The sequence below is a fragment of the Triticum aestivum genome, chromosome 6A, assembly GCF_018294505.1.
Source record: "Triticum aestivum cultivar Chinese Spring chromosome 6A, IWGSC CS RefSeq v2.1, whole genome shotgun sequence".
Taxonomy (NCBI): Eukaryota; Viridiplantae; Streptophyta; class Magnoliopsida; order Poales; family Poaceae; genus Triticum; species Triticum aestivum.
Genome location: NC_057809.1, coordinates 184614383 through 184629150, shown reverse-complemented (window position 1 = coordinate 184629150; position 14768 = coordinate 184614383).

The window sequence follows — 14768 nt, the reverse complement described above, 5'->3', positions numbered from 1 at the left end:
GCATACGATGCAACACAACAAACATCCGAACAACGTGGTACACCCAGATACAGGAGTGCCGCACACCCCTTATGCTTCACAGAAGAAGTAATGGATCATCAAATCCCAGAGGGTTTCAAACCCGTAAATATAGAATCATATGACGGCACAACAGATCCTGCAGTATGGATCGAGGATTTCCTCCTGCATATCCACATGGCACGCAGTGATCATCTACACACCATTAAATACCTCCCACTCAAACTCAAAGGACCAGCTCGGCATTGGCTCAATAGCTTCCCAGCAGAGTCCATTGGCTGTTGGGAAGATCTGGAAGCCGCATTCCTCGACAACTTTCAGGGCACTTATGTGCGACCACCAGATGCCGATGACTTGAGCCACATAATTCAGCAGCCAGAGGAATCGTCCAGGCAATTCTGGACACGGTTCCTAACAAAGAAAAATCAAATCGTCGACTGTCCGGATGCAGAGGCCCTAGCAGCTTTCAAGCACAACATCCGCGACGAGTGGCTAGCCGGCACCTTGGTCAAGAAAAGCCGAAATCTATGGCAGCCCTCATGACACTCATGAACCGCTTTTGTGCGGGAGAAGACAGCTGGCTGGCTCGTAGTAATAACATATCAAAGAACCATGGTACTTCGGATACCAAGGACGGCAATAGGAGGTCACATCGCAACAAACATAAGCATCGCATTAACAGCGACAATACCGAGGATACGGTAGTCAATGCCGGATTCAAAGGCTCTAAACCCGGTCAGCGGAAAAAGCCATTTAAAAGAAGCACTCCGGGCCCGTCCAGTTTGGACCGTATACTCGATCGCTCGTGTCAAATACACGGCACCCCCGACAAGCCAGCCAACCTCACCAATAGGGATTGTTGGGTGTTCAAGCAGGCCGACAAGTTAATTGCTGAAAACAAAGATAAGGGGCCACATAGCGATGAAGAGGAGGAACCCCGACAGCCGAATACCGGAGGACAGAAGAGGTTCCTCACACAAGTGCGTACGGTGAACATGATATACGCAACCCACATCCCCAAGAGGGAGCGGAAGCATGCGCTCAGGGACGTATATGCATTGGAGCCAGTCGCCCCAAAGTTCAACCCATGGTCCTCCTGTTCGATCACCTTCGATCACAGGTACCACCCCACTAGTATCCGTCATGGCGGATTCACCGCACTGGTCTTAGACCCAATTATTGACGGATTTCACCTCACTTGAGTCCTTATGGATGGCGGCAACAGCCTGGACCTGCTTTACCAGGACACGGTGCACAAAATGGGTATAGACCCCTCAAGGATCAAACCCACAAAAACGACCTTTAAAGGCGTCATACCAGGTGTAGAGGCCCACTGCATAGGCTCAGTCACACTGGAAGTGGTCTTCGGATCCCCGGATAACTTCCGGAGCAAAGAGTTAATCTTCGATATAGTCCCGTTCCGTAGTGGTTATCATGCACTGCTCGGGCGAACCACATTTGCAAGATTAAATGCGGTATTGCATTATGCATACCTCAAGCTCAAGATGCGAGGACCTCAGGGGTCATTACAGTTAATGGAAACACAGAGCGCTCTCTCCGAACGGAGGAGCACACTGCGGCCCTCGCAGCGGAAGCGCAAAGCAGCCTCTTAAGGCAATCCACTAGTTCAGCATTTAAGGACCCGAACACCTTCAAGCACGCCCGGAGTAATCGGCAACAGGACTGCCTGGCACATTCCGAGATTGCATAGCAATGCGGCCCCCACCCCGGCCCAAGCCAAACGGCGAAACTCGTGCCACGCGTACATAATTACGCATTAAAAATAACATGGGCACAGGTAGGGAGGGGGCACGACTACGGCACGCCCCAAGACGTGGCTTAAACCGCACTAGGGGCTTCCCGCTTTGTTATTTTTCTCTCTCTCAGGACATTAATCTCTGGAAACCCTGTCCGGCAGCATGATTGCCGAACACATGATGCAGCAACCGAGGAGGCAGAAAGCTACATCACACCACGGATCTCCCAGGTGGATTACGATAACGAGTGTAATACTTGCCTTAATACTATTCTTCAGCTCGCCCTTGGAGGGGACATAGTCCTACTTTTTTGCTTATTGCACTCCATGTATCATTTTGCTTTAACGCACCTTTTTGAATAAACAATGCATAGCATTAAGACTATGATTGAATTCTTCCTTTTTTAATATATATGTGTTCATTAATGACACCTTGCAACCATACACTTTGGTACGACCAATACACCATGGGCTTAAGTACCCCACAATATGGTGTGAGAAGTCCGAACACTTTCTCAAGTGTGGCACCCCGAACTTATAGCATTATATGCATCAACTCCGAATCATGTCTTTGGTCAATAGTTGGGTTTGCCCGGCTCCCATGTTTTGGTACCTTATGTTCCGCTATATCAGCTAAGGTAGCATTGGGAGAATTACTGTGATTGTGCCCCGGTTCAGCTGGGCTAAGCACCTCAGTAGAGAAAGCTAAAACTGACTGTCATGATAAGGCGAGAGACTGGTCGCTGTTCGAGAGGTTTTCGAGTCCCTAAAGACTTATGCCGCTTAGAGCGAGGAGTCGGCCATGTCCGGCTTAAGGTGTGTATCGCGCCCTGAGTTCGCCCTTCCGATTACTAGGGGCTTCGCCGAAATTTAAAATTATAGAATTCTATGGCTAAGTGAGAGTGATAATGCATTATAGTCCGATTGCCTTGTTCGTTGTGCTGAGCACCTCCCTCGAAGGACCCAAAAACGGGAACAAGAGTGCTCAGGTTTATCCCGAACACCCCAACACTCGTGGCATGGGGGCAGAAGCTGACGACTAGCCATCTCTCAGATTTGATAAACAGCCGAACGTAAGGTAATATTTTAAATTCAAACAAGCGTTGCATAGAGCATATGAACAAGTTTTCATAACTACAGGATTACACGAGCGAGTTCACTCGAATATTATATCTTTTGTACACTCGTCCTCTACGAGACGAGCACCCTTCAGGACACCCTCATAGTACATCTCGGGGTGGCGATGCTCCTTGCCCTCTGGCGGCCCTTCCTTGATCAGCTTCACGGCGTCTAGCTTGGCCCATTGCACCTTCACACGGGTGAAAGCCCGGCGTGCACCTTCGATGCAGACGGATCGCTTGACGACTTCCAGCCGTGGGCAGGCATCCACAAGCCGCCTCACTAGGCCAAAGTAGCTGTTCGGAAGGGCGTCGCCAGGCCACAACCGGAATATAAATCCCTTCATGGCTTGTTCGGCCGCCTTGCGTAGCTCGACCAGCTGCTTTAGCTGGTCGCTCATAGGCATCGGGTGTTCGGTCCCAGTATATTGGGCCCAGTACAACTTCTCCTTTGAGCTTCCCTCCTCGGCCTGGTAAAACGTTGCGACATCTGACACACTGCGTGGCAAATCTGCGAATGCTCCTGGAGAGCTCCGGATTCGGGTAAGTAACAAGTAATTTACTTTCACATGCTTGCTTTGCATATAGAATGCCTTACCCGCCACTATTTTCTTCGTCGCCTCAATCTCCTGGAGGGCTCTTTGGGCTTCAGCCTTGGCATTTTTCACACTTTCGAGGGCCGCGGCAAGCTCGAACTCTCGCGTCTTCGAGTCACGCTCCAATGCCTCATGCTTCGACACGAGAGCTTGGAGCTCTTGCTGCACCTCACCCACCCGTGCCTCCTGCCTTTCCCGCTCGGTGCGCTCCTTGGCCGCTCTGTCTTCGGCCTCGGATAGCGCTTGCTTCAGGGTTGCCACCTCGATCATGGCCCCTGGCAAATTTACGATGATCCTGTCATTTTGTGATCGCATCTTATTTTATATATACATATCTATAGACAGGGTATTACTTACCCTTGTTCTCTTCGGGATGCCTCTTGGCAAGGCCGAGCTCTTTCTTGGACCCCTCGAGGTCCTGCTTCAATGCGGCAACCTCCACAGTCTGTGCGGCAGAGGCCAGCAACGAAGCCTGCATACACATATAGACATACTTATATTAGACTCCTGCGATATTGTTTGATCCTTTGTTCGGCTTTTCTTTGTGAACACCGAACAGAGCATCAGGGGCTACTATCTATGTGGTAATATTTCCCCCCCATATTTCTAAAACTTACCTCAAAGCCTGTTAGAAGGCTCGCACAGGCTTCAGTCAGTCTGCTCTTGGCGGACTGAACCTTCTGAACCACCGCACTCATAATAGTGTGGTGCTCCTCGTCGATGGAAGCACTGCGAAGCGCTCCCAGCAGATTGTCCGGTGCCTCTAGATGGACAGAGGTCACCGGCACAGGCGTCTTGCCCCTCTTGGAAGGAGGCCGCCTGCCCGAGTCCGGAACCACTGGAGGTTCCGGCGCGGTGTTCGGCTGAGGGCCGAACTCGGAGCCCTCGGGGGCCTTGTTCCCTCTGCTCCCGGAGTCCGAAAGGTCGCCTTGAGGCGCCTCCGGGACTGTCTCCCCTCGACCCGGTGCTTCTTGAGACAACACCTCGGCGTTGTCTATAGGGCAAGGGGAGGTGGCGGTCGGAAGTGGATCGTTATCCATATCCGACGAGTCCAGGGAGCCGTCCGACGAGGATATGTTGATACGGGCTCGGGCCGGTCTGCATAATCACGATTCAGCGTTAGGAGAAGCAATGCGACAAAGGAATGCTATGAGTTACTCTGGTATCCGAATACTTACGACTTCGCCAGGGGCTTGGCCCTGTGCAGCCACTCGTCTTCGCCTTCGGCGGTGGTGGTGGAACTCTCCGGAAGGAGAGTCCTTCCCATCTTGGACCCTTCGCCCCCCCCAATTGGGGCGGCCTTCCTTTTCTTGTCTCCCCCGACTGGAGGGGGAGCGTCTTCATCTTCCTCCTCGTCTTCGTGGGAGGAGTGCGCCGAGGGGTCCTCGGACGATGAGTCCGATATCACCTGGCGCCGGGAACTCTTTCGGATCGTCTTCTTGGTCTTCTCCGGCACCTTGTAAGGAGCCGGAGTCAGCATCTCCGTCAGGAGAGCGTCTGCTGGGCCTTCAGGCAAAGGAGCCAGACACTCGATCTGTCCGGCTGTCTCCTGCCAGTCCTGTCAAAAGTACGGGAGCTTAGATCCCGCATAGAGTCAAACTATGAAAAACAAGTATCCTGTAAGAGGTAAAACAGCTTACCGCGCTAGCTTGGCGCTTCACGCCGAATCCGCGATCCTCGGTAGTGGGAGGGGGAACCTCGGCGCCCTTGAATAACACCTTCCAGGCATCCTCGTGTGTTGTGTCGAAGAGCCTGTTCAGAGTTTGGTGTTGGGCCGGGTCGAACTCCCACAAGTTGAAAGCCCATTGTTGACACGGGAGAATCCGGCAGAGGAGCATGACCTGGACTACATTGACGAGTTTGAGCTTCTTGCTCACCATGTTTTGGATACATGTTTGGAGTCTGATTAGCTCTCCCGAACTACCCCAGGACAGGCCCTTCTCTTGCCAGGAGGTGAGCCGCGTGGGGATGCTAGATCGGAACTCGGGGGCCGCTGCCCATGCAGGGTCACGTGGCTCGATGATGTAGAACCACCCCGATTACCACCCCTTTATTGTCTCCACGAAGGAGCCCTTGAGCCATGTGACGTTGGGCATCTTGCCCACCATGGCGCCTCCGCACTCCGCCTGGCAGCCGCTCACTACCTTCGGCTTGACATTGAAGGTCTTCAGCCATAAGCCGAAGTGGGGCTTGATGCGGAGGAAGGCCTCACACATGACGATAAACGCCGAGATGTTGAGGATGAAGTTCGGGGCCAGATCGTGGAAATCCAGGCCGTAGTAGAACATGAGCCCCCGGACGAATGGGTGGAGAGGGAATCCCAGTCCATGGAGGAAATGGGTAAGGAACACTACCCTCTCATGGGGCCTGGGGGTGGGGATGAGCTGCCCCTCATCTGGGAGCCAGTGCGCGATGTCGTCGGGCAGGTATCCGGCTCTCCTCAACTTCTTAATGTGTCCCTCCGTGACGGAGGAGACCATCCACCTGCCTCCCGCTCCGGACATGGTTGGAGAAGGTTGAGGTGGGAAATGCGGACTTGGGCACTGGAGCTTGAGTGTGCAAAAATGGATGAGCAAAGGAGGAAGAAGGCGTGGATGAAAAGGTGAATCTTTGTCCCTTTATATGGGCGGACGAAACTATGCGTCCTCACTAGCCTGGTAAAACTCGCTTATCCCCCAAGCGCCGTAATCGATGGCGTGGTTGGGTTACCCACGCCCGTATTGATGAGAATCCCGTAATAAGGGGAACACGATCTCTGCTTTGACAAGACGTGTCAAGAAACTGCCTCGCGTTGTGTGCGGGGCTAGTTAAAGGAAATGGTTCGAATAATTACCGGGCCATGGTATAATGTCATGTTGCCAAAACGTGTTGGCAGATTAGATTTGTGGAAATATTATTCTCTCTACAGTGGTATGTGGAACTTATTTTGCAGGGTCAGACACTATCCTTGTATTCAAATTCTTCCGTGATGTATTCGGAGGAGGAACCCGCCTTGCAATGCCGAAGACAATACTACACGTCGTACTCATCGTCATTGAAGCCTGGTTCAGGGGCTACTGAGGGAGTTCTGGATTAGGGGGTCTTCAGACAGCCGGACTATATCCTTTTGCCGGACTATTAGACTATGAAGATACAAGATTGAAGACTTTGTCCCATGTCCGGATGGGACTCTACTTGGCGTGGAAGGCAAGCTAGGCAATACGGATATGGATATCTCCTCCTTTGTAACCGACCTTGTGTAACCCTAGCCCCTCCGGTGTCTATATAAACTGGAGGGTTTTAGTCCGTAGGACAACAGACAATCATACCATAGGCTAGCTTCTAGGGTTTTACCCTCTCAGATCTCGTGGTAGATCAACTCTTGTACTACCCATATCATCAATATTAATCAAGCAAGACGTAGGGTTTTACCTCCATCAAGAGGGCCCGAACCTGGGTAAAACATCGTGTCCCCTGCCTCCTGTTACCATCCGCCTTAGACGCATAGTTCGGGACCCCCTACCCGAGATCCGCCGGTTTTGACACCGACAGCCACCAAGCAGCCCAAGGTCAATCCTTCGAAGGCTCGGAAGACCTTGCCTAGAATCAAGATGGACGTTCCTGTTGCTTCTGGGTAAATGTTCTTCCTGTATTTTCTTGTTCCGACCGAATTTTTTGTTCTGACCGAGTGGATGATGAACCTTTACAGCCCGACCTCAGCTGCGACTGACATGGACATTGACAAGAATCCGGTCGACGAGGAAACCGACGACGGAGCTACCTCCAAAGCCAGTAAGTCTGCCCGATTCGAATTTATTTGGACGACTGGATTGTTTGTCAGCTATTCATACGACTTTCTCTGTTTATTGCAGTTCCACGGGACGTTGTTGTGCTCCCGGATGATGAAGAAGAAGTACCGCTGAGGGGGAGGAGGAGGAAAGACAAGGAACTGGGCGGGAAAGCACCTGAGGTCCAGGTTCTTCAGTCGACCGTGATGCCTGGGGCAGCAGTCAAGCAATCGACAGATCCAGCTCAAACCAACGTCACCTTCGCTGTCCCGATGTCGACTGGTTGTCCATCAGGATCAACTACTTAGACTTCTGCTGCACCAATATAACTCCACGCTTCAGATCCTGTAGCTGCTTCGACTGCTCTGCCAGCATCGCTTTTTACTACGTATCAGACTTCGGACGACGACTGCTGCCAAGGAAGCTCTTCTTCAGTTAAATCTTGTGATGGGGCAAATGAAAGTGGTGCATGAGGCAAGCCAGGTGGCCTTCAATGCCGGAGCTGCTCTGCAAACCAATGTCCAGGTTAGTTGGTCATATTTCTCGTCTGATCACCCACTGGGGTGTGGCTGTTTTGAAATTGTATAAGTCACTTTGGATTGACTCAAGTTGAATCTTTGAACTAGTGGGGGCACTCTGAGTGCACCCACTGGGTGTAGTTCTCGAGACCATAGTTGACCACGGGCAGTCGACTGTGGTCTGAGAATCTGAACTTTCTTTTTTACAACTCGCGCTGGGCGGACCATGCCGAGTGGAATTAAAACCAGTGGGGGCACGCTAAGTGCACCCACTGGGTGTAGTCCCCGAGACAATAGTTGACTGCGGGTAGTCAACCGTGGTCTGAAAATCTGAACCTTCTTTTTTACAACTCGCGCTGGGCGGACCATGCCGAGTGGAATTAAAACCAGTGGGGGCACGCTAAGTGCACCCACTGGGTGTAGTCCCCAAGACCATAGTTGTCTGCGGGCAGTCGACTGTGGTCTGAGAATCTGAACCTCTCTTTTTTTGATTCGATGGTAGTCTTGGAGTAGCTGTTGCAGTGATGTCTTTCATTTCAGTCGACTGAAAAGTCTTATGTGTTGGCCGCAGAAATCTTGTGATCTCGGTGCTCAACTCTCTACACTGAACTAGCAACAAATCGGCCTCAACCTTGATCTGGAACTGGCCAAAAAGAATCTCAAGACTGCTCGCGATGAAGTAGCTGCCATGGGAGGTAACCAGTCATGAACTGTTTATCTTACTGTTGCTGGCACTTTTCCTTTCTGGTTTTTTTGAACCGAGTGACTCCACTCGAGCAGATGTACGTAGTGAAAACCGTCAACTCCAAGCCTATCTGAAGAATGTTATTTCTTTAGAGAAAATGAAGCAGGCTTTGGAGAAGAAGGATCTGGATCTTGCTGCTGCACAGAAGGAAGCGCGAGAGAAAACTGCGCTTGCCAACAAGAAGCTTGCTTCGGTCGACAAGCTAGAAGAAGAGAATTCCAAACTAAAGACTGCTGTTTCTGATGCCAATCGGGAGGTCGAGCGACTGAAGAAGGACAAGGACAAGCTGACTGACGAGCTTGGGAGCCTCACAGTTAAGAAGGACGAGTTGGAGTCTTATCTAGGCCAGCTTGCTGCAAAGCTGGTCTTAAACCTTGAAGGTACTGATGGTTGACTGACTTGTTTCTGTCGACTGTCAAGTCTAATTATATCATCGACTCACCATTCACTCGACTGTGCAGAGTTTTGTCAAGACTTTGAAGCGGAAACTGGGCGGGTCGAGACGGGTCTTGACCCCATAAACTGTCCAGTCAAGGATGATGTTGCGATGAATGCGATGTGGTTGGAATCTCGCATGGACAGTGCGGTTACTTATCTTGCCCGCCTGAAAGCGGCGATGACTCGGGTTGATGCTGAACTCTGGCCTCAGGCGGAACTATCCCAAGATCTCGAGTCCCTGATGGCTCGACTGAATCAAATCCCCGACCGGGTGCAAGAATGGAAGAAGTCATCCGCTCGTTGTGGCGCAGATGTCGTGTTGTCCCTGGTCTGAGTGCACTGCAAAGACGTCAAAGAAGACAAGCTGGCGGAACTCAAGGTTGCTAACACCAAGAGACACACTTTCCAGTCCTTCATGGACACTTTCCTTGAAGCAGCCACTCGTATTGCAGACATCATAGACCTTGACAGTTTGTGCGACCCAGCCAGTCCTTCTCCTGACGCGTGACCGAAACACATTATGCTCCACCTTTATTTGCCTCAGAATGCCGAGTGACTGTGTAACCGTTAAAATCCTTCGGGCTTGATGCTCGAATACTTTTGATCCGTCATCTGGAACTTTTAGGATCTATCTGAACTTGGTTTATTTCTGAATATGCTTGTATTTGCCTTCGCGTGGAATTTGCTCTTTGAGATGTAGCCCTGAAGTGGAGACTTCAATCGACTTGCGCCTCGTCGTCCTTGCAGATGGGGATGGAGCGCATGTTGTATTTGTGGCGCAGCTCCAAAGGAGAAGGTTGTAGTTGACCTGCACCTCGTCATCCTTGCGGATGGTGATGGAGCGCACGTTGTATTTGTGGCGCAGTTCCGAAGGAGAAGGTTGCAGTCGACCTGCACCTCGTCGTCCTTGCGGATAAGGACGGACTTTAAACTTTAGGCGAGTACTGGACTGCAGCTAAACCCCCGAGTGAGAGGGTCGCTCACCACTCAGTAGGATTTTTTAAACTTAGGCGAGTACTGGACTGCAGCTAAGCCCCCGAGTGGGAGGATTGCTCACCACTCGGCATGATTTTTTAAACTTAGGCGAGTACTGGACTGCAGCTAAGCCCCCGAGTGGGAGGGTTGCTCATCACTCGGTAGGATTTTTAAACCTTAGGCGAGTACTGGACTGCAGCTAAGCCTCCGAGTGGGAGGGTTGCTCACCACTCGGTAGGATTTTACAAACTTAGGCGAGTACTGGACTGCAGCTAAGCCCCATAGTGGGAGGGTTGCTCACCACTCGGTAGGATTTTTTAACCTTAGTCGAGTATTGGACTGCAGCTAAGCCCCCGAGTGGGAGGGTTGCTCACCACTTGGTAAGATTTTACAAACTTATGCGAGTACTGGACTGCAGCTAAGCCTCCGAGTGGGAGGCTTGCTCACCACTCGGTAGGATTTTACAAACTTAGGAGAGTACTGGACTGCAGCTAAGCCCCCGAGTGGGAGGCTTACTCACCACTCAGTAGGATTTTTAAACTTAGGCGAGTACTGGACTGCAGCTAAGCCTACGAGTGGGAGGCTTGCTCACCACTCGGTAGGATTTTACAAACTTAGGCGAGTACTGGACTGCAGCTAAGCCTCTGAGTGGGAGGCTTGCTCACCACTCGGTAGGATTTTACAAACTAAGGCGAGTACTGGACTGCAGGTAAGCCCCGGAGTGGGAGCCTTGCTCACCACTCGGTAGGATTTTTAAACTTAGGCGAGTACTGGACTGCAGCTAAGCCCCCGAGTGGGAGGCTTGCTCACCACTCGGTAGGATTTTACAAACTTAGGCGAGTACTGGACTGCAGCTAAGCCCCCGAGTGGGAGGCTTGCTCACCACTCGGTAGGATTTTACAAACTTAGGCGAGTACTGGACTGCAGCTAAGCCCCCGAGTGGGAGGGTTGCTCTCCACTCGGTAGGATTTTTTAAACTTAGGCGAAACGGATTCGCAGCTAAGCCTCTGAGTGGGAGGCTTGCTCACCACTCGGTCGGATTTTCTTTTAAACATAGGTGAAACGGATTTGCAACTAAGTCACCCACTGGGGGATTTCAGATGCAATAAAAGCAACAACAATCGTTTAAGAGGACTGTAAAGCTCTTGTCTTTGATAAGCAAATTACAAAGGTATTTCTTATTACATTTTATTCGAATGAGTACTTAAGTGTAAAAGGGGTGGAGCAACTCCGCATTCCAAGCCCGTGGCTCGTCCTTCTTATGCTCGACATTGTAAAGGTGGTATGCTCCATTGTGGAGCACTCTGGTGACAATGAAGGGGCCTTCCCAAGCAGGAGCGAGCTTGTGTGGTTTCTGCTGATCCACTCGAAGAACCAAGTCTCCCTCTTGAAAGGCTCGACCTTTCACATTTCTGGCGTGGAATCGACGCAAGTCTTGCTGATAAATGGTCGACTGGATCAAGGCCATCTCTCTTTCCTCCTCTAGGAGGTCGACTGCGTCCTGCCGAGCTTGTTCTGCTTCATCTTCAGAGAAGAGCTCGACTCGTGGTGCATTATGAAGCAAGTCACTCGGTAGAACAGCTTCAGCTCCATAGACCAAGAAGAATGGAGTTCGGCCAGTCGACCAATTGGGAGTTGTCTTTAATCCCCAAAGAACTGATGAAAGTTCATCAACCCAGGCGCCCGCTGCATGCTTGAGGTCTCGCATCAGTCGAGGTTTCAATCCTTTGAGAATCAGGCCATTTGCTCTCTCTGCTTGTCCATTCGACTGGGGATGGGCGACTGAAGCATAGTCGACTCGTGTGCCTTGGGAGGCGCAGAAGGCTCTGAACTCATCTGAATCGAAGTTCGATCCATTGTCAGTGATGATGCTGTGTGGAACTCCGTATCTGAACGTCAATTCTCTGATGAAGCTGACGGCAGTACTAGCTTCCAGATTCTTGATAGGCTTGGCTTCAATCCACTTGGTAAACTTGTCGACTGCTACAAGCACGTGAGTGAAGCCGCTCCTACCAGTCCTCAGTGGTCCAACCATATCTAATCCCCAAATAGCAAAGGGCCAGACGAGTGGAATGGTCTTTAGGGCTAACGCAGGTTTGTGGGACATATTGGAGTAAAACTGACAGCCTTCACATCTGTCGACTATATCTTTCACCATTTCATTTGCTCGTGGCCAATAAAATCCAGCTCGGTATGCTTTAGACACAATGGTCCTAGAGGACGCATGGTGGCCACAGGTCCCCGAGTGGATGTCATTGAGGATCGCTAGACCTTCTTCCGGGTTTATGCATTTCTGGCTGACTCCGGTTACACTTTCCCTGAACAACTGTCCTGTTATCACAGTAAAGGCTTTGGATCGACGGACGATCTGTCGAGCCTCTTCTTCATCCTCTGGGAGTTCCTTCCTGAGGATATACGCAATGTATGGCACTGTCCATTCAGGAGTAATAACCAAAATTTCCATGATTAGGTCGACCATGGCTGGAATCTCGACTTCAGTCGGATCGGTGGCACTCTTTGGTTGTGGGGGCTCTTCAGTGAAGGGATCTTCTTGAACTGAAGGTGCATGAATATGCTCCAGGAACACATTACTGGGAATGGCTTCTCTCTTGGAGCCTATCTTTGCTAAATCATCGGCCACTTGATTTTTTAGTCGAGGTATATGATGGAGCTCTAACCCCTCAAACTTCTTTTCCAACTTCCTCACCATGTTGCAGTAACCAGTCATGGCTGGGCTTCTCACGTCCCACTCCTTCATCACTTGATTGACTACTAAATCCGAGTCGCCATAGACCATGAGGCGACGGACGCCGAGTGAGATGGCCATACGTAACCCATACAAGAGTGCTTCATATTCTGCTTCGTTATTGGAGGAATCAGAGTGAATCTGGAGGACATATCTGAGCTTGTCTCCTCGGGGGTTAACAGTACCACCCCAGCACCGGAACCATTCGGCATCTTGGAACCATCAAAGAACATGGTCCAGTGCTCCGAGTGAACTTGAGTCGGCAGTTGCTGTTCGATCCACTCGGCGAGGAAATCTGCTATTGCTTGGGACTTGATAGCTTTCTTTGCCTCGAACTTGATATCAAAGGGAAGGAGTTCAATCGCCCACTTTGCCACTCGTCCAGTTGCATCTCTGTTGTTCAGAATCTCTGATAATGGAGCATCGCTGACGACTGTAATGGAGTGGCCAGAGAAGTAATGTGCAACCTTCTTCGTGGTCATATAAAGCCCATAAACAAGCTTCTGATAATGTGGATATCTTTGCTTTGATGGAGTCAAAACTTCAGAGACATAGTATACTGGGCGCTAAACTTTGTAAGCTTTTCCTTCTTCTTTACGCTCGACCGTAAGTACTGTATTGACGACTTTTCCAGTGGCTGCAATGTAAAGCAGTAAATGCTCTTTGCTGATTGGAGCAGCAAGCACCGGCTGGGTGGAAAGTAGGGCTTTAAGCTCTGCAAATGCTGCATCAGCTTTAGGAGTCCACTCGAACTTATCTGACTTCTTCATCAGTCGGTAAAGAGGCAGTGCCTTTTCACTGAGGCGAGAAATGAATCGACTTAGGGCGGGCAAACAACTAGTAAGCTTCTGGACATCATGTACACGCAAGGGCGTTTCATCCGGAGTATGGCACCCACTTTCTCTGGGTTAGCGCCGATCCCTCATTCGGAAATGAGAAAACCAAGTAATTTTCCGCCTGGAACTCCAAACATGCACTTTGATGGATTAAGCTTGATATCATACCTTCTAAGGTTGGCAAAGGTTTCAGCAAGGTCAGCCAGTAGGTCGGAACCTTTACGTGACTTGACCACAATGTCATCCATGTATGCTTCCACATTCCGACTGATCTGAGTGAGTAAACACTCCTGAATCATCTGCATGAATGTGGCTCCAGCATTCTTCAAGCCGAATGGCATATTGACATAATAGAAGCACCCAAATGGGGTGATGAAAGCTGTTTTTATCTCATCGGGTCCATACAGACGGATCTGATGATACCCGGAATAAGCGTCCAAAAAGGACAAACGCTCACACCCCGCAGTCGAGTCGACTATTTGGTCGATGCGAGGGAGAGGAAAGTGATCTTTCGGGCAGGCCCGATTGATATGTTTGAAGTCAATGCACATGCGAAGTGAGTCGTCCTTCTTTGGGACCATGACAACATTAGCTAACCACTCGGAGTGATAAATCTCTCGGATAAACTCAGCTGCTAGAAGCCGAGCCACTTCTTCACCGATTGCCTTTCTCTTCTGTACGGCGGACCGTCGAAGATGTTCTTTGACTGGTTTCACTTTTGGGTCGACTCGCAAATGATGCTCAGCCAGTCCCCTGGGAACACCTGGCATGTCAGAAGGTTTCCATGCAAAGATGTCCCAGTTCTCACGGAGGAACTGGATGAGCGCTTCTTCCTATTTGGAGTCGAGTGTTGTTGAAATGTGAGTCGGAGCAGCATTGGGATCCGTTGGGTGAATATGAATCGGCTTCGTTTCACCAGACGACTGGAATGCTGAATCTGTGGCAGGCTTCTTAGCTCGCAACAAATCACTCGGATCTGCATTTTTTTGATACTCCTGCAATTCCACTACTGCCATCTGTGCATCGGCGATCTTTGAGCCCTTCTGGAAGCACTCTTCTGCCTTCTTTCGATTGCCAGTGATAGTGATCACCCCTTTAGGACCAGGCATCTTCAATTTGAGGTACACGTAACATGGCCGAGCCATAAAACGTGCATAAGCTGGCCTGCCTAGAATAGCATGATAAGCACTCTGGAAATCCACAACTTCAAATGTCAACTTTTCTTTGCGGTAATTCTTGGAATCACCGAAAACTA